We start from the raw sequence: 21883 nt of genomic DNA on the forward strand, positions 1-21883 counted from the left end.
AGGAGGTGATGTGTTATATGAGGAGGGGGCCAGGGAGTTATGGTTATGGGATGTGTCCATCCAGTCCCAATGTGCCCAGTCCGCTGTCCCATTAAGTCAATGGCTCCAGCCATGTCCCAGAACCTCCTGAGCCCTCTGAGGATGTAATACCCCATGTAATCGAGCATGAAGGCCCTAGCATCAAGTATTTAAGCCCTGGCATCAAGCATAAAACCCCTAGCAAATAACATGTAGGTAAGCAACACTTATGTGGCATCATATGTAATAGTCATTGCAGTGTGTGGTATAATATGTAATGGGCATTACAGCATGTGGCATAATGTGTAATGGACATCACAATGTGTGGCCACATGCCAGGTGTAATGGGCAGCACGGTGTGAGGTATAATGGGCATTAAAGTGTGAGGAGTAATGTGTAATGGTCATCACGGTGTGAGGCATAATGGGCATAATGGATTGTGTCATAGTCTGTAATGGGTATCACGGTGTGTGCCATACTGTGTAATGGGAATTACGGTGTGTGTCATAATATGTAATGGGCATAATGGTGTGTTCCACAATGTGTAATGGGCAGTGTAATGCATCCTTTTTGTGATGCCACGCCTCCTTTCCATTAGGCCATGCCTCCTTTTCGCTGTGTGGCGAAGCCGTGCAAGGGTGTCGTCTGCTACAGGTGGGCCTGTGTGCCCTCATACATGACATGAATAATTAAAAGCAAAAGGTTTTCCAGACATCTTTAATCACTGATAAGACATCTTTAATCAATGATAAATCTGTGACAATGTAGTAACATTCTGAGCTGACAATTACATTAACAAATGATAACTTACTGTTTTGTTATGGCTTTTAGTAATAAAAGTCACCCAATGGGGTTAACATCATTTAAATATTTAAGCAAGCATGACATTTGGGGAATGGGGTAGGTCCCATGATTAAGTGTATTGCAAAGCAGGACAGCCCCTAAGATCTACCTTGAATGTCAGGGTGACCTCGCTGCAGAATAAATTACCGGGGGCTGACGGCTGCTGGTTTAGCTGTCAGGCCAAGCGCTTTCTCACAAACCCTCGCAAGCAGACGTAGAACAGAGGCTGTGAACTCCATTAGCCAGCAAATTGCCGGTGTCTAAATTTTCTGAGAGTTTTGAAATATGATATTGTTCTGCCTGGCCTGCAGAGCTTGCAGTCTAATTCCCATAAACCATTTTCAATTTTGAGCTTTAGCAATTCTTCACGTTTATATTATTTGTACCTACTGTAAGTTGTAAACAGTCTGTTCACTTGTAGCTTGCTAATTGATAGAGGTCTAATAAAAAAAAAACTTTTGCTAGCTGTACATTTTAGGTCAGAATATAGATGCCCTTTTCTCCACTGAAAAAAGAGGTTAAATCATTGTTGACTTGTATTAACACAAATTACTTCTTCTAATCTCTTTTTGGTAAATACCCGCTTCTCTTCCCATTCCTCCGTTTGCCCTCCCTCCTCAGGTAGTTAAATATTCCACTTCATTACTATGGTAATTGCTTCCAATTTCATGCTAATTAATTCAAAGGCACAATTCGCCAAGTTACCATGTTAGCCAAGGCTTTTGGGAATCTGCACACTCACTAAAGGGTGCCACACAGTGTGACTTGCAGGGACACAAATATATTAACTGTATAATAGGCAGAGTAGTGTGTGTATGTGTATTATACACAGATCAGTGCAAATTGTGCACACTATTCACACTGCAGTGTGTGTCTAAATTATAAGCAGTGTGTGTCTGTACAATACACAGAACAGTGTGTGTGTGTGTGTGTGTGTGTGTGTGTTATGCACAGAACTGTGTGTTTAGAATGCCCAAATCAGTGGTAATATCTATATTATAAGCAGCAGGGCACAGGTTGTGTGTTAGTACTATATGCAGAGCAGTGTGTGTATTTGTGTTATACAATGCAGTATGTACAGCATTTTGTTTTATCTTAAGTGCAAAGCAGTAGGTACATCTGTATTATATGTATTACATGCAGAAGAGTCTTTGCACAGAGCGGTTGTGAATACAATATGCATGGAGCAGAATATCTGTGTTCTGTGCAAAGCAGTGAGTATATATACCTTATAAATTATATAGTGTAAATGTATTATACAAAGAACAATATGTTACACACAAAGCAATATCTATTATATGCAAATCAGTGTGTGCATGCTTTATATGCAGAGCAGTACGTGAATGACTGTGCATGCGTCAGCTCCAGCTGCGATCGGTCCGTTGCTATCGCATCGTCCAAGTTCCTAGGCTGCGCACATTGGGAAAATCATTCGATGTCGAGTGAGTTGCAAATGGATTTGCAGCTAGTCGCCAATCTGCAATATTTTCGCAAGCCATTCCAGGCCTTGCACAGGGCTGGATATTCACTCTGGCAGGTGGTGGCTATCGGATCGCAGGACACTGTAAATTAGCAGAGAAGCGATCAGGTCTGAATAACACGCTATATGCAGATCATTTTGTGTCTGTAAGTTATACACAACTGTGCAACTGTAATATCAGATTCAGTATTGAATCCCGGCGGTCAGGATCCCGGCGTTCAGAATCCCGACGCCGGAATCCCGACAGCCGAAATGCCGACAAGGGGGGGACGTGGATCGCCCCCCCCCCCCCTGCGGGCTCGCTACGCTCGGCACACTAATTTATTCTCCCTCCAGGGGTGTCGTGGACACCCACGGAGGGAGAATGTGTCGGCATTTCGGCGGTCGGGATTCCGGCGTCGGGATTCTGAACGCCGGGATCCCGACCGCCGGGATTGTAACTGCATCCCGTAATATCAAATATCATACGTAGACATACTTGCCGACTTTTTTTTTCTCCTCTCTGGGAGAAGCCATCAATCCAATTATATGTCATTCGTGGGTCCACGAATTGGGGGAGGGGCTAAAATGACGCTAAGTGACGCAACATTTTAGCCCTGCCCCTCGCCACGGACCTGCAAAAACAGTAATTTTGTGCTGCAGGGAAGGGGGGTGCGGGGGCTGCCTGGCCAATGCGGGAGGGGGCCCGGAGAAGGACCCGATTTTAGGGAACCTCCCAGCAATTCCGGGAGGGTAGGCAAGCCTGAACGAAGATGTTTACAAATTTGCTGGTACCCTTGCAGCTCATCGAAACAATGCTTATTTCCTCATGAAAAGTCCTGATAATAAGAATTATTCACAGCAATAAGGAAATAACATTTGCAGAAATGTACTAACAATCAAATGTTCCGAAAGAAGCCCATCCATGCGAAGTGAAATTATCACAAAAACAATCATTTCATTTCTATATGGTGAGCCAGTGCCGATCTGCGCATGCACAGTTTGCTAACCCCGCATGTATATGTATTGGCAGGGAGGGCTCCAGTGTAAACCGTCTCTTAGTCATTTCTGAGAAATAATAAACCTTAGGCTATTATAGATGAATTAGTAAGCCCGCTTGAAGAAAAAGCTTCGAAAGCTAGTTTGCTACCTTCTGTGTTTGTGCATGTGTGAGAGAGAAAGATATGTAGTTTCACTCGGTGTAGTTTCACTTCCTGCCAACAGATGGCAGTGTTTCCTAGACACACGGACACTGGCCCTTATTCTGGTTCACTCGCAAAGGCAAATTCCTTCTCAAATGGACAAAACCATGTACAATGCAGTTGGGGCAGATGTAACAGATTTAGATTTCGCTGGGTTATTTTGTTTCTGTGCAGGGAAAATACTGGCTGCTCTATTTTGACACTACAAAATAGATCTCACTTTGAAGTAAAACTTCACCCAAATCTAATTCTCTCTGCAGAAGTTACATCTGCCCCACCTGCAGTGCACATGGTTTTGTCCATTTGAGAAATAGATTGTACAGCAAAGTCTGTTTTGTAATGAGGGCCATGCGGCTCGATGCTGGAAACCCGCCAAGTCCATGCGGCAGCCGATATTGTATCAATATTGGTGGCCACAGAATCGCACTATGTTTATACACCGTTAGGTTCCTATAATTGAGTAAACGTGATTTAGCACTTGCAAGACAAATCAAGTCTAGTTGAAGTTCTCTGGCTAGGTAGTTTTCTGCCCATTTTTGAGTTTAGGGGCTAAAATTTTGTAAAGGTAAATAAAGAGAATTTAAATAATGTGACTTCCTCTTTCCAGTTTGGAAGTCCCTCCCACCCACCCGTGCAATTTTGAGCTATTTTCAGTTCTATTTTTATTGGATTACTACAGCCAATAAAGCGCTATTGACCTGCAGTCACGTGTTCCATAAATGTTGGTTGGGGGGAGGCACTTACCTCTTTGAAAGATGGTGGGTGTGTCTTACTTTTGTAGGGGTCCAAACTGTGCTATATAACGGGTAGCGAGACCTTCTCAACATGGTTTATGCCTATTTAAAGATGGGGCATTTAATTCATTGCCTTGTTTCAGTTGGGAAATTTAAGTACCACCATTCTATAAGACAGGGGTGGGGAACCTTTTTTGTGCCAAGGGCCATTTGTATGGGGAAAAAATCCTTCGGGCCATATGTAAAAATTTCTCTGACAAATTGTCCTGCTGCAGCCGTCCCATGCTCTGGTGGCTGCCACTGAATAGGACTGACAGTCTCCGGCTGCTACTGACCTCTCACGAGAATTCCCCTGCACTTGACTCCCGGCAAAGCCGTCAGATGGGTTGGCAGGCCACTCAGACCGCATACGGCCCCGGGCCTGAGGTACCCCACCCCTGTTATAAGATATAGGGGTCTATTCAATTAGAGTTTGAAACTGCAATTTGTTGGGGAAAAACCGTCAATTTCCAAATTTTTTAAGTCTAATCCATGATTCGACCTGTTCAGTTTTTCTTGATTTTTTTTCAGACAGATCAGATTGCTCACAAAAAGAGAAGAGTGTCCCCTCCGCTGGCACTTCAACAGAATAATATGTCCCTCCCACAAGGGGTACGGTCCTCTTCTCCAAATGTGTAAGGAAGAACAGCACAAGAGTGTGATAAATACCGTACCCTTCTTATGAGACTAAGATCCTCTTCTCCGCCTCTATGTACAAACATTAATTCCACAAAAGAGGGATTCTCCGTAACTCCATTCAGGACGATCCTACTCAAAAGTAATGCGTGTTGTGGAAGTGGGTCCCCAAAAGAAATAATAAAAATGCATATAGTGTAGCAAAATTTATTACAGCATAGAGATAAAACAGAAATCACAACAAAGGATAGGTAAATGGATGAATGGCCTGTTACCCTAGATCAGTGATTTTCAACCTTTTTAACTTGCGGTTCACTAAATAAGATTTTGAAATTGCAAAGGCACACCATGAGATCCCCACAGGGCAAAACACATTGGCCGCCCCAGGAAAAAAACAAAAACTATTGGCCCCCATATAAAAATCAATCACACTGGTCCCCACAGGTAACAAAATAAAATACATTGGCCCTTTACATAAATAGAAGAGACCAGTAATTAACATTTGAACTGGTGGTGGCTGTAAAAGGGTTTGGGCATCTCTAGATCAAGGGGCACACTTGAGAACAGCTCAAGGCACATGCCCATGCCCTAGATGGTGGAGAACATGGAACAGATCCAGTCCTCAAACTCGCAAAGTCAAACTGTGATTCCGCAATTCACCGTTGGCAACAAGGAATACTGGGTGCAAGGTCCAAACGTTCCAGGAACACTATCCAAAAGGAGTCCAGGCTTCAAGCGCTTTCAACCTCCACTGAGGTCTTTCTCAAGAAGGATATGATGGGTAATTACCTAATAGATATACATACCTAGCAGCACTAATCACCTTGTATCACAAACAGGATTGAAAGGAAAATGGTCCAATCATGGCTCCGGAGGGGTGAGTTCCATAGAACATCCGCAGCAGGAATCCCCTGCAAAATGCCCATGTCCGGAACTGACACCGGAACACGCGGTCGGGCGTCTGACGTCATACTTCCTTTCCGCGGCTAGCAACTTCCGGTGGGATGCTGCATTGAATGATGATCCCCAGAGCATGTTATTTACGGAAGTGTGGCTGCCCCACGTCCTGTAGGAATTCCTCAATAAACACAGGTGTAGAATTGGTCTATATGATTACATAAGTAGGTCTGAAAAATAAAAAGCATCCCACAATAAAGGGATGACAAAAATGATTACAGGGCAGCAACAATTATATCAGAAGAGTAATATTAAACACCAATGATGTTCCAAATGATGTCTCAGCTGTATATACCTATTAGGTAATTACCCATCATATCCTTCTTGAGAAAGACCTCAGTGGAGGTCAAAAGCACTTGAAGCCAGGACTCCTTGCGGATAGTTTTCCTGGAATGTTTGGACCTTGCACCCAGTATTCCTTGTTGCAAACGTGAATTCCGGAATCACTGTTTGACTTTGCGAGTTTGAGGACTGGATTTGTTCCATGTTCTCCACCATCTAGGGTAACAGGCCATTCATACATTTACCTATCCTTTGTTGTGATTTCTGTTTTATCTCTATGCTGTAATAAATTTTGCTACATTATATGCAATTTTATTATTTCTTTTGGGAACCCACTTCCACACCACACATTACTTCTGAGTGGGATCGTCCTGAATGGAGTCACTGGGAATCCCTCTTTTGTGGAATTAATGTTTGTACAGAGAAGAGGATCTAATGTTTGACGGAGAAGAGAATCTTAGTCTCATAAGAAGGGACTTACGGTATTTATCACACCCTTGTGCTGTTCCTTACACATTCAGAGAAGAGGACCGTACCCCTTGTGGGAGGGACGTGTTATTCTGTTGAAGCGCCAGCTGAGGGGACACTCTTTTCTTTTTGTTTGCATCTTGTCACTTTGATAGTGTTAGGGTCACCATTTTAGATTGGTACCCACCGCAAGGCAGCTTCTTAGCGCACTACCACTTGAAGTGTTCTCACTGTCTTTTGTTCCAGAATGCTCAACCTGTTGGAAAACACGTGGATCGGCAGAATAGCCACCAATCCACATGCTTTTGCCTGAAACAGGTTTTCGACAGGTTTTGTGGCGATTCCGACAATTTCAATTCCGACTTTAAAAAAAAGTCGGATTGAGGAGATGACGTGGGGAGGACGACGCAAGGTGAGCAGCAGCAGCACCACCAGGAGGTGCTGCTTACCCGGTGCCGTCCTCCCGGTAGTGCTGCTGCTGCTCACCTGGCACCGTCCTCCCACTGCTGTTTCTCACCCGGTCCAAGCACTGGGCCAGGTGAGGCACAGCAGCCAAATCAGACAGTCGGATTTGGCTGCACAATTGAATAGGTATTGTCATATCCGTTCCAACAAATGCATGTCAGAATGGATCCGACTTTAATTGAATATACCCCATAGTGACTACAGCTGGTTTAAGGTGGCGCCTTTCTTGCCATCCATTTGGCAAAGAAGGTCATTCAGACTAGTAAATATCAATGAGCTTTTAAATCCAATGCAGTTCATGTCATTATTTTAGTTGATAAGGTAGCTAAACTTACCAGGAAAGACTAAAGGATCTTAATATGTATAGTTTAGAGCAGAGAAGGGAAAGGGGGGACATGATAGACACTTTCATATATATCAAGGGTTTTAACAAGGTACAGGTGGGAGACATTCTTCACAGGAAGAGGAGCAGCAGAACACGAGGACATGCACTGAAACTAGAGGGAGGAAGATTCAGGGGAAATGTGAGGAAGAATTACTTCACAGAAAGAGTAGTAGATAAGTGGAATAGCCTACCATCAGAGGTGGTAGAGGCAAATACAGTAGTACAATTTAAACATGCTTGGGATAGGCATATTGATATCCTTATAAAGAAATAAGGATCAAATATGGTTTGAGGTAACATGTTTAAAAGAGGGGCAGACTAGATGGGCCAAGTGGTTCTTATCTGCCGTCAAATTCTACTGTATGCTTCTGTGTTTAAAGGTTTTGTTAAGGCAGACGCACAATAAATGTATTGATGCCTTATATACAGAGCAGTGTGTGTATTTGCACTATATGCAGATCATTGCATGCATCTGTGTCACATGCAGTGTTTGCCTGCATTATATGCAGAGCGATTGTGTTTGTGTGTGTGTATTTGTATTATACACAGAACACTAAGTCTGTTTGCTCTGTGGAACACTGTATCAGTAGTTAATATTCAGTACAGCTCTAACACTTGTACCCCAGCTGTCTAGCCTATACAGCTGTGTACAGAAGTTGTTGCTATGGCCACTCATTTTTTATACTGATTATTTTACTGGGATGTATGCTGCTGCATTTGATTCCTGCACTGTAAACTTGCCAGAAACTTCCCTTGCTACAGTGTATAACAAAATAAGTGTATTTCTTTTGTACACATTATTTGTGATGCCTAATAGATTTCAGACTGGAACTCCGGTGTACCATCTCTTTTAGTGATCTGTCAGAGTTGTTTGTCTTAACTGTTTGTTGCACTTATGTCCTGAAACTGTTTTACTGAAATATATATCCCTTTGAGACAACTCTCAGTGGTGTTTATACCTGTTTGTGTTAATGCCAGAGCAGAAGTCTGGCACAGGGTCAGGGTCTTGGATGTTCTCCAGATGATCGCTGAGTCACAGCTTTGTCACACTGTCCCTTGCTAGGATCTATGGCAGTGATCCAATTGAAGACTTAATCCAGCAGAGCTTGGCCTGCCTTTGCTATAAACGGAGGCAGAGATGACTTCAGTGGAATAAAATAAACAATTATATTACCAACTATCATGAATTCAGGCAAATGGCTTTCTATGGCTCATAAATAATGTGCTGTGGCTTTCTACCCTGTGATATCCACTCTATGTTCAGTAATTGTGAAGCCTTAGGACAGAGAGATTTACAAACAGAAGTTAATCCACACAGGAAAGAGGCAAGACTCATAAGAGGTGCTCTCCTATGATATTATATAATCTACAGAAAAGAATTGCAGTTCCCATAGGCTTTTGCGCATGATAGAAGAGGGAGCACTGAAGATATACATTACTGTCATTATAAATACCAACATTAACCAACCTTCCTAGAGGCTGGATTGGACACAAATGTACTTTTATAAAAATTACCCTAAGTGGGGTATTCAATCCCCAACGCTATTTCCACCATGGGAAATAGTGGTGGGCGCCTATTCAATGCTGTCTTTCCCAACAGCATTGAAGAGGTATCAGGCAATGAGCATTTAAACTCCGCCTGGCAATGAGCATGTAATACCCCCTATGCAACAAGTATATACCCCCCCGGGCAATGAGCATGCAGTCCCCCATGGCAACAAGCTTGAAACCCTTGGCATTGATTAAGAAACCACTGGCAACGAACATGCAACCCCTAAGAACAATCATGTAGGTATGCTTATGTGGCATAATATGTTATATATGTTTGTGGTATAAAATGCGATGGGCAATATGGCATGTGGTATAATATATAATATGCATTAAGGTGTGTGGTATAATTTGTAATGAGCATTACGGTATGTGGTATAATATGTAATGGGCATTACGGTGTGTGGCATAATGTGTAGTAGTTATTTCGGTGTGTGGCATAGTCATTACCGTTTGTGGCATAATGTGTAGTAGTCATTACAGTGTACATTTTTTATGCATGCCTGCAGCACACATTGTTCCTGTTTCTAGTGTGTTTGTGTGTGTCAAGGTAGATGGTGGTTTTGCCAGATTTGTATTGAGGGAGTTGGTAATCCTACGTGTTTTTTTTTTTTCTGATCGCGGACCGTGATAGTAAGTCCACCCTCTTGCTGAATTAGGCTTCGCTCACTCGCTTGTTGTCCTGGGGGAGGTACAGTATCTCCAGGAATTGATGATGCATGAGGTGGCAACCCTAGGTAGGACAGACGTGCAATATACCCTAATCATCACTTTGAAACGAGTGGCATGTAGAACCATCTTCTTAGAAATATATCATATGTCCCACTGATACATCAATCATATTGTTTTATTTCAGTTGACATTTGTAATGAAGGTTTTCCTTGGTGGCCTTATTTGAATTTTCCATCCTTTTATACAAAATACTGGCAATCTATTAAAAGTGAATTTAAATAAGAATATTAAAAACTAATACCAGGAGTGGTGCATTGTAATTCAATGGCAGATTGTGGTGTTATTTAAAATCTCTTCATTGTGGTTGCCCTCCCTCTTTCTGTGCAATCATCTGAGGACCTCACCTGTTGCCCCCTCTCTTCAGCTAACAGGCATTTCTCAAACAGCGCTTGTCGTGTATAAAACTCCAGGTCTATAGAAAAATCAAAGCCTGTGATCTTGTTCCTGTGTGTTCCTTCTTTGTTTTCGAAGAAGCTAAGATTCTGGCTTATTAATATTCCACAGTCTGCTTATTAAACTTCTTTTTACTTTTTCTGTTCTGTAAACATTCCCATGTTACCAAATGCCATTCTTTTGAAGAAAAGAATTCTGGCAGATTAATATTTCCTTGTTAACCCTTTAAATATGCTAATGATTGCTTTTGTCGAAGAATTTCATTTTCTATGATTGCTTCCTCCAATTAACAGTTTCTTTAATGTCAGAAAAATGTACGGTGTAATACATCAGATTCATTTGTGTAGTCGATCACATTTGCATTAGTTCAAACTATTAAATATACCATCTCTAAATACTTTATTCATAAAAAACAGCAAAATTCTAATTAATAGCACTTAGGGGTGATTCAGACTCGTCTCAGTCAAATTCGGTCCCCCGGCCAATGGTGGGTAATATGCGCATTTATTTTATTTTTATTTACAGTTTCTTAAATAGTGCAGCAGATTCCTTTGCGCTTTATAACTGATGACAACACTGAAAGAACAAACTGGGTAAAACAGAGGTTGGAGTGTTCTGCTGCAGCAGTAATAACATAGCAGTCCCACCCAATTGCAAGTCCAGAAGGGAAGCTATATAATATATGAGTTCCTCTGAGGGTTATGTGGGTGGTACCTAACTTTGATAAGCTTGCCTCAAGAGGTCAGTTTTCAGGGAATGCTTGAATGTTTGGAGGCTTGATGAGAGTCTAATTGTGTGCGGGAGGGCATTCCATATGGTGGGTGCAACCCTATGAAAGTCCTGTAACAGTTAATGGGAGCTAGTAATCCTTGCAGAAGAGAGACGCAGATCTTGTACAAAGTGGAGAGAGCGAGATGGGAGATATTTTGAGAGAAGTGAGGAGATATAGGTTGGCGTGGTTTGGTTAATAGCTTTATATGTGAAAATATAAATGGTAGTGGCGACTAATTATTGTGCGTAAAAATTTTGGATGATTAAAAAATATATATTTAATAGGAAGACAGTTAAAAGTACGTGTATAAATGGACATAAAAGTTACATATAAAAATTAAATATAAAAAATTACATATACTGTAAGTACGATCAAAGGAATTGGGAAATGGACAAAAATATGTAAGAGTAAAGGAATAAAAATAGCAGCAAGATAAGTTATAACAACAAATTCAATAAAGTGCTTATCTTAGTAGATGGTAGGAGGTACCTGTGTGCCTGTCAGTATAGTCTATGACAGTGGTTCCCAACCCTGATCCTCAAGTACCCCCAACAGTGCACGTTTTCCAGGTCACCCAGCAGGTGCACAGATTATTCAGGCACATTTTAAAAGATCCACAGGTGTAGCTAATTATATCACTTGTGATTCTGTGTGGAGACCTTCAAAACATGCACTGTTGGGGGTACTTGAGGACCAGGGTTAGGAACCACTGGTCTATGACATCACTTCCTGTAGCTTAATTGATTACAAAAGGACTTAACATGTTCTAAACCACTATGGGGAGAAATATGCACTCTACTAGTTGCTTAGGTAAACAGTCAGCCTAACCGCTGAATCTATAATGTTTTAAAATAACTATAAACAGTCCAAACATAACATAATTGGTAAAACGCGGCACTTCCGCCACGTTTCCGGTGTCAGAACGGCGCTATTGCGCATGCCCGGCTCTGTGTCACGTAAGGGATCCATTGTCCCTCTTCTCCAATGCGCAAGCGACGGGAAGCGGCAGATCAGACAGAGCTTCTCAATCATTCTTATAGGGCTCTAGTGGAAGTGTCTTTAATAGCGTGTGCCAACGGCCATTTTCTTGGAGCGTCCCTCATAGGGAATATGTTCTATCCAACTCGCGGCCATTTGTAGGTTGTTATGCCGTAGGAATTACATATAAGGGAACAAACACACAGTAGCTACGCATGTCAGGGTTGTGTTACTGAGACCACTTGAATATATAGTTAGATGGGGATGGTATAATACAATTAGATAGTGGGGTGATTTATGTGGGAAAATTGCCATGGTGTTTACTAGATAAAAACAGGTAATGTGCATTAGTATATAGTGCACAGTTCAGGAATCCAGTGACTCCACTCAGAAAATCTTACTGACACAGGATGCTAATATTAACACCAGTGCTTAGGTTTGAAATTGCTAAAAGTGCTAGATGCATTTTAGGTGTGCAAAGAGTGCTAAAGTGCAAGAGTGCTATAGTGTTAAATGTATGGTATCCATATGATAAGGTTAGAAACAGCTCTCCGGTGAAGATCAGGCTTCCTTTTGTTACTACAGCACCAGGTTTTCCCAAGAGGTCTCCCATCTTGGTACTAGCCTGGCCCAACACTGCTTAGCATCCAAGATTGGACGAGATTGGGCGTATCAAAGTGTGGTTTGACTATAGTTTAATATGATTACACCTGGCGAGTTTTAATATATTTTATTAAATAAATAAATAAATAAATAATGATTGCACCCACAAGAAATTAGTGTACAGTGTATGAACAAGAAGGTATAAAGTTAAAACAAGAATTGTGCATGACCTTATAAAAATGGCGCTATTTCATAGTTGTCATTAAAACCCAGGGGATGTAGAGTGTTCAGTTCTAAAATGCAATACATTTCCCACTGGGACAGTTTATTTGTCAAATCGCCACCTCTTGGTCCTAACTTGACCCATTCAATGGCTTTAAAAGTCAGTCCTTCAGGGTTGGCGTTATGATGGTTTTCAAAGTGCTTATATATAGCATGGTTGTTGATCTTATTTTTGATGTTCCGACTGTGTTCCTGGATTCTAAGTTTTAATGGTCTCTTTGTTTTGCCCACGTATTTCAGGTTGCATGGGCGGAGATAAATAATAGATGTTGTGTTGCAGTTCATGAATTCTTTAATATGGTACTCTTTGGTGTCATTGTGGTTGGTGAATTTCTTACTGGCAGGGTGGACAAACCTGCAGATGTTACATTTTCCACATTTGTAGGAACCTATGCATTTAATACCGGAGCTGGTTTGTGAATGTTGAGGCATTATAAGGCTGGGTGCTAGGATGTCTTTCAAGTTTTTAGATTTCCTAAAGATCACCTCGGGATTGGGTGGTAGAATCTCCTTTAAGGTTGGATCCATAAGTAGTATGTTCCAATGTTTTTTCAGGCTCTGTTTAATTTTTGGTTCATATTGGTTGTACGTGGTAATGAAGGCAATCGATTCTTTTTTCTCTTTTTTTGTGTTATAAACCAGCAAATAATCCCTCTTGATGTTGTTCACTTTTGTTAGTGCGTGCTGAAGTACTTGGGTGAGGTATTCCTTTGCATCAAACCTTTTCTACATATACATCTCCAGTTGAATCTCACAATCCTCATCTCTGTTGCAATTTATTTTTATGCTGGGAGTATGGGATGTTTTCTTTCCACTTACGCAGGTGGTTGCTCTTGAAGTGTAGATAACTATTTGTGTCTACTTTCTTCATGAAACTCTTTGTATTCACAATGGGGCTTTCACCCATCATTACCAGATCCAGGAATTCAATCTCAGTTTTATTGATATTGGACATGAACCGTAGGTTCATTTGGTTACCATCAATATATTTCATAAACTATTCATCACCTTCCCATACAATTAAAATATCATCAATGTATCTCTTGTAAAACTTGATGTTGTCTCTAAAAGCGTGATCTGTGTAAATAAAATGTTTCTCCCAACTTCCCATAAAAAGATTCGCAAAACTTGGTGCAAAAATAGTGCCCATCGCTGTACCACATCTTTGGAGATAAAACTGATCCAAGAATTCAAAATAATTATGACTTAAAATGAATTTCATAATATCACATATAAAAGTCTTATGCAGTGGAGTAAGCGAGACGTCTTCTTCCAGAAACTCTTTGCATGCTTGAATCCCCTGTTGATGTTCGATACAAGTGTATAGCGACTGGACATCTATTGTGGCCCAATAAAATGAATCTTTCCATGTAAAATCTTTTAAAAGATTTAAAACAGTGGTGGTGTCCTTCAGGTAGGCTGGCAGGTTTGTCACATATTTGCGTAAAAAGATATCCACATATTCTGACAGGTTAGAGGTCAGGGAATCAATCCCTGCCACTATTGGGCATCCTGGCGGGTTTTCTAAAGACTTATGTATCTTTGGTTAGAAATAAAAAATGGGGGTAATGGGATTGGACCTCATGAGGTATTGGTATTCATCGTTAGTTATGGTTTTGTCACGTAGCCCTTGAAGAAGTAATGATCTAAGCTCTTCTATAAATTGATCTTTAGGATCTTTGCTGAGTGCTCTGTAGGATACTTCATCACCCAATAATCTGTTTGCCTCGCATATGTATGCATCACGATCCATGATGATCAATCCCCCCCCCTTTATCAGCTTGTTTTAAAACTATTTTGGGGTTGTCTTTCAGCTGTTTTAAAGCTTCTCTTTCTGCATTTGATAGGTTCTTCTGTACAATTAGCTTTATATGTGAGTAGAAGTATTTTATATTTAATATGATTGTCATTTATATTTTAATATGATATGGAGACAGATTGAATGTGGGGAACAAATGACAGTTCAGAGCCAAGAGTGACCCCTAGGTAGCGAGCTTGAGGGGTAGGGTAGATTGTTGCGTTGTTGACAGTTATGGAGATATCAGGATGGTAACTGCTCATGGCTGGTGGGAATATAATTAATTCCCCCTGAGCGAACCAGTGATTTTCATACTCCTTGGGCACTCATTTTAGTATGGGAGGGAAGGGGGCTGGCAGGGGGGCTGGAATAGGGGAAAGCCCAGCATTTTACGCAGATCTGCAGGGGATCGTACGTTCGCCGGGGCAGCGTTTATGCTTCCTAGCAGCGAATTATTTTGCATGTTAATGATATATTCCATACAGAAATGTCCCTGTGCTATTGTTCCACCTAGAATTCCCAACAATACAAAATGAACTGACCCTGATTTTAGCTGCTCTATTCATAGACTAGGAGGGGTGATTCTGGTTGAATTTTGCAGCTTTTCGTGTCATCTATGTGCCGCCTGCAAGGACACCCAACCCCCCCCCCCCCCCCACACACACACACACACACTTGCATGCCAAATATCCCTGCACGTATGCAAATGGATGATTAGCATAAACATCAGTTCACAGCCTTGCGTGCTGGGACAAAATCACTGCAGGTGAGGCAGGTGTTACTTGTGCAGAGATAATTAGATTTGGGTGGGGTTTTACACCTGCCTCACCTGCAGTGCACATGGTTTTGTCCATCTAAGAAATATTTTGTCAGAAAGAGTGAACTTGCTGGAGCCTACTGAAAAATAGCCCTGTATATATATATATATATATATATATATATATATATATATATATATATATATATATATATATATATATATATATATATATATATATACAAATGAGCCTATGAAGGTTTAAATCAGGCAATGCACAATAATAAAAAAGTATTGGTAATGTGACATATCTGTCTATAAAAGAGATAAACACATAAAGACTTGTCAACTTCATGCTATAGTACATTTCATATAATTATCTAAGGTGGTAATTTTGTTTTCAGAAAAAAAAACTATTAAGAAAATTCTACATCTTATACAGTATATATAGAAGGTTTAGTATTTCGAAATGAAGACATCATAAAAGTAACAAGTAATATGTTTGAAAGAGCAAAGCGAGAATTTTTTGGGGGGTAGTTAACTGTTTTCACGCATTTTGAAAGGAGGAGACAAACGCTGGAATGTTTTTGTCTCATGTTCCAATATACTGTGTCACTTTTTATTTTTATAGTGAACACATACTGTATAATACCAAGATCTGCAGAGAATATTTGCCCATTTAATTCACTCCTGCCCCCAAGTGGAGTTTACAATCCAATGGCCTGATTCATAGTTGATCGCAAATGCTAAATCTTTCTAAAAAATTCTAGAGACTTTTTACTTTTATAGATGGATAGTGCAAAGAAATAGAGGTATGCCAGGCCCCGGTAAAATTTTTGGGGCAAGGCCTAATCGCGGGAGGTGTGGCCACCTCCCACGATTAGGTCACGCCCCAAAAATGTTTAGAGGGGGGTGAAAAAACACTTTAAAGTCGAGAGGGGTGGGTGTTATGGTCCCCCCCCCCCCTCAACAGCAGCAACACACTCCTACAGCATGTGCTGTGCTGACAGCAGCCTCAGCATAAGCTCTCACGCTGTCAGTGAGATGCTCACGATGTGCCTGCTGTCAGCACAGCACGTGCTGTAGAGGTGTGTGCTGCTGTCCAAGGGGGGGGGGGGGGTCGGATCAGGGTCACCACCGGGCCCCTCCAGCAAGCCCGGGCCTGGGTAATTAGTACCCCTCTTGACGGCCCTGCACAGCATTCCTGTAGCATGAATGATGAGGCCATCTGTGCTGATACAGCCCTCCCCATGGGCTGCCTCCTCTTCTGTGCTGAGGAAGCCCTGCCAAAGGCCATCTTCTCTTCTGTGGCACAGCACATTTCATATCATATCATTTATTTATTTATTTACAGTTTCTTATATAGCGCAGCAGATTCCGCTGCACTTTACAATAGTAGACAGTGATAAAACAAACTGGGTAACCACAGACAGACTTGGAGGTTAGAGGGCCCTGCTGCAAGCTTACAATCTATAGGGATATAGAAGGGAAACACAAGGCAGGCATCAGTAATAGCATAGCTTGTAGGTCCAGAAGGGAAGCTATATAATACAGAAGTGCCTCCAAGGGTTATGAGTGTAGAACTTAAATATAATTTATCATGATGCAGAAGGGCAATGAAGCTATAAAGAAAAGATACAAGCGGGCCAGATGTACTAAGCTTGAAAAGTGATGAAATGAAGAGTGATAAACCACCAGCCAATTAGCTCCCAACTGCCACAATACAGACAGTGCTTGACATTGACAGTTAGGGGGTAGTTGTTGGTGCCTTATCACTCTCCTTGTTATCACTTTTCAAGGCTTAGTACATCGTTTCCCAAACTTTTACCTCTCACGTACCCTTGATTGTTTTTTTCAGTTATGAGTAGCCTTTCTCTCAATTTGAAATACCCACAGTATTTAAAAGTGGAGTGGAAGTGAGCAGTATGCGTGTCCTTATATTTAGGAGTACTGTGTGGTCAGGAATTGGGTCTCTATGTGTCTGGCCTCTAGCTGTGTACTGTCTCCAGGGTTCCCGCTAATGCCTGTAGGATTAATGTCGCTGCTTCCTCTCTGTGTCAGCATGTGCAGTATATCGCTGATATCTGAGTGCAGTAAGAGTAGCTCCCAGTGGATTGCTGTTCGGGCAAAACCACGAGGAGATGCTGATGACATGGCAGATCAAAGAGTGAAGCAACGTGGTTTGTCTCCATGGCAATGGGAGACGTATTCGGCCATCAGGAGAGTTTTTTTTACCCCCAACCGGTCTGCAAAATACCCCCAAATGTCGGCTTAGTACATCTCGCCCAGAATCACAAGAGGGCCTGAGGCATTTAAGGTTTCACAAGAGAGCTCTATGCTGGCATGATATAGGCTGGCTACACATTACAGCTGATCTGACAGGCGACAGGACCATGCTTTGGCAAATGTATACACAGTTGCATTTTGCAGGGGACGACAGTGAGATTTAAAAAACTGCGTTCAGCAGCATCACATTTTTAGTGATATCTTATGGTTGATCCTGCAGCAGTGCTGACCAGAAGATTTTGCCGGCAATCACAGGAGAGTGCAAATTGGGCATACTTAATTATATATATATATATATATATATATATATATATATATATATATATATATATATATATATATATATATATATATATATATATATGAAGCAGAGGTCTGGAACTCCCATGGGACAGCTTCTTAGCTGCAGCCGGTGCCCTCTCAGGGGTGATACATACGGAGACTGGAGGAGCGGCACTCGTGGCTTCAATGTTACTAAATCAATAAACACACCGTGACACGGTAGTAGTGATCAACGTTTCAAATAACTTTGTATTTTTCTTCAGGATAAAGGTCATAAAACAACCCACATACCTTTATAGGTGAGTACAGACAAGTGCAAACACAACGTGCTGGAGAGGAGAGGCCCGCCCTGTCCCAGGACGGGGGAGTGTGACATCATCAATGTGCGTCTAGTGGACGCTATACAAGGTTACCATGGTGACTAATTTAAAATCTACACGGATAAGAAATAACATTCGTTAGTCTCGTAGTAAATATCATAAGGCATATGCATACTGTATTACAGATCATTAGCAGGTATAAGTTACTACGCATGAGGGTAGATATAAAGAAACATTGTTAATTAATAAATTAATGAGCGTTACCGTACATATGCAGGTTAGATGCGTACATCGTTAGGTGGAAGAACTACACGTATACACATGAAAACATTGAAGAATACATATAAAAGCATTACGTAATACAGCGCAATGAAAGATATGATCGCAAGGTGAGGTTCTGGGCATACGGGTATTATTTGAAAACGGCAAATGAAATGTTTTCATTCAAGCCGCGCGGTGCGATCACATTGAGTCTGTGTATCCAACGTGATTCGCATTGCAGCAATTTTTTAGAGATATTGCCCCCTCTGATGGATGGTTTAACACAATCAATCATACGATATCGCAGTGTTAAGGGCATGTTTATGCTCAAGAAAGTGGCGAGCCACTGGTTGATCACTGTGGCCGCTGATCAAAGCTTTTTTAATCGCACTGCGGTGCGCTCCCATCCTTTCTTTGAACTTGCGTTCTGTTTTGCCAATGTAGCATAAGCTACACGGGCATATAATTTGGTAGACAATGAATTTGGATTCACAGGTGAAATGGTGGCGAATGGTGTATAATTTGCCACTGTGGGGGTGGGCGAAGGTGTCCCCAGTCAGTAAGTACTGACATGTGACGCAGGAACATTTAAAGCAGCCGTTTTTTAAAGGTTTCAAAAAACCTGTGTACACATTGGGCGATAAATTGATGGATACTTTAGTTTTAACAAGCAGATCTCTTAGATTGCGTCCTCTAGAATAGCATGGCATGATTCTTTTTGTGTTAAATGGAAGAGCTGAGTCTGATTTTACAATAGGCCAGTGTTTTTTTATTGTTGACATTACCATGGGGGAAACTGTATTGAATCTGTTAACCCATGGAATGCGGGTGTCAGTAACGGTTCCTATAGGGTTAGGAGCTGTTTTATTGATGAGGGCTGATCTGTCCGTTTTGAGTACTTTATTTTTGTATGCTTGTAAGTGATGCATGGGATATCCTCTTTTAGCAAACTTAGTAATCAGCTCATCAATCTGTTGGGTACATTTTATGCTATCATTATTGATGCGGAAAACCCATATCATCTGGGAGTACGGAAGTCCCTGGATCAGGCTTTTTGGGTGACAGCTTTGGGGTTTTAACAGCGTATTTCTATCTGTAGGTTTGGTATATACAGACGTTTCGATTTTAAGGTTGTTAATTTTAATGTCGACGTCAAAGTAGTGGACTTGTTTTTGACTCAATTCAAAGGTGAATTTGACAGGGTTATTAGTAGCATTGTTGTTATTGATGATTTGCATGAGATCAGTATCTGTTCCCGTCCAGATGACCAACAGGTCATCTATATAGCGTTTAAATAGCGCTGCTTGTGAAATGAAAAGTTGGTTAGAAAAAAATACATCAAATTCTACAGAGAACATGAAAATGTTCGCATAAGCCGGTGCGACTGAAGAACCCATCGCACACCCCTTGATCTGCATATAAAACTGCAAATGGATCCTTGCTCCAGCCAGCGGCGACACTACTTGACTCTTTGTTACAACCATTGATCCAAACACAACCGACTTTTCTGCTGGACAGCACGTCGTTACTACGAGAATTGAACCTGCTTCCCCCACTCCCTGACCAAAGTTGGCTTGCCACTATTGATGTGGTTAATTTATACACTGTTATCCCGCACGACCTGGGACTGTCAGCAGTACAAAGGTTCCTTACCAACAAAAGTGATTTTTCTGCCCCCAAAATTCAGTTCATCCTCATGTTGCTGGAACTAATACTCACCAATAACTTCTTCATCTACAACAAAGAGTTTGATATGCAGATCAAGGGGTGTGCGATGGGTTCTTCAGTCGCACCGGCTTATGCGAACATTTTCATGTTCTCTGTAGAATTTGATGTATTTTTTTCTAACCAACTTTTCATTTCACAGGCAGCGCTATTTAAACACTATATAGATGACCTGTTGGTCATCTGGACGGGAACAGATACTGATCTCATGCAAATCATCAATAACAACAATGCTACTAATAACCCTGTCAAATTCACCTTTGAATTGAGTAAAAAACAAGTCCACTACTTGGACGTCGACATTAAAATTAACAACCTTAAAATCGAAACGTCTGTATATACCAAACCTACAGATAGAAATACGCTGTTAAAACCCCAAAGCTGTCACCCAAAAAGCCTGATCCAGGGACTTCCGTACTCCCAGATGATACGGGTTTTCCGCATCAATAATGATAGCATAAAATGTACCCAACAGATTGATGAGCTGATTACTAAGTTTGCTAAAAGAGGATATCCCATGCATCACTTACAAGCATGCAAAAATAAAGTACTCAAAATGGACAGATCAGCCCTCATCAATAAAACAGCTCCTAAACCCTATAGGAACCGTAACTGACACCGGCATTCCATGGGTTAACAGATTCAATACAGCTTCCCCCATGGTAATGTCAACAATAAAAAAACACTGGCCTATTGTAAAATCAGACTCAGCTCTTCCATTTAACACAAAAAGAATCATGCCATGCTATTCTAGAGGACGCAATCTAAGAGATCTGCTTGTTAAAACTGAAGTATCCATCAATTTATCGCCCAATGTGTACACAGGTTTTTTGAAACCTTTAAAAAACGGCTGCTTTAAATGTTCCTGCGTCACATGTCAGTACTTACTGACTGGGGACACCTTCGCCCACCCCCACAGTGGCAAATTATACACCATTCGCCACCATTTCACCTGCGAATCCAAATTCATTGTCTACCAAATTATATGCCCGTGTAGCTTATGCTACATTGGCAAAACAGAACGCAAGTTTAAAGAAAGGATGGGAGCGCACCGCAGTGCGATTAAAAAAGCTTTGATCAGCGGCCACAGTGATCAACCAGTGGCTCGCCACTTTCTTGAGCATAAACATGCCCTTAACACTCTGCGATATCGTATGAATGATTGTGTTAAACCATCCATCAGAGGGGGCAATATCTCTAGAAAATTGCTGCAATGCGAATCACGTTGGATACACAGACTCAATGTGATCGCACCGCGCGGCTTGAATGAAAACATTTCATTTGCCGTTTTCAAATAATACCCGTATGCCCAGAACCTCACCTTGCGATCATATCTTTCATTGCGCTGTATTATGTAATGCTTTTATATGTATTCTTCAATGTTTTCATGTGTATACGTGTAGTTCTTCCACCTAACGATGTACGCATCTAACCTGCATATGTACGGTAACGCTCATTCATTTATTAATTAACAATGTTTCTTTATATCTACCCTCATGCGTAGTAACTTATACCTGCTAATGATCTGTAATACAGTACGCATATGCCTTATGATATTTACTACGAGACTAACGAATGTTATTTCTTATCCGTGTAGATTTTAAATTAGTCACCATGGTAACCATGTATAGCGTCCACTAGACGCACATTGATGATGT

At 41.3% G+C, this 21883-nt stretch overlaps 1 protein-coding gene and 1 pseudogene across 12 annotated transcripts in view; one reads left to right on the forward strand and one right to left on the reverse strand.

The window, feature by feature from the left end:
• PTPRT (protein tyrosine phosphatase receptor type T) overlaps positions 1 to 21883 on the forward strand; it is a 281209-nt gene that overhangs the window by 72102 nt on the left and 187224 nt on the right. The gene's annotated exons all lie outside the window — the stretch shown is intronic.
• LOC146011467 (5S ribosomal RNA) lies at positions 12488 to 12607 on the reverse strand (annotated as a pseudogene).

The sequence above is a fragment of the Crinia signifera genome, chromosome 6 (genome assembly GCF_055691185.1).
Source record: "Crinia signifera chromosome 6, ASM5569118v1, whole genome shotgun sequence".
NCBI lineage: Eukaryota > Metazoa > Chordata > Amphibia > Anura > Myobatrachidae > Crinia > Crinia signifera.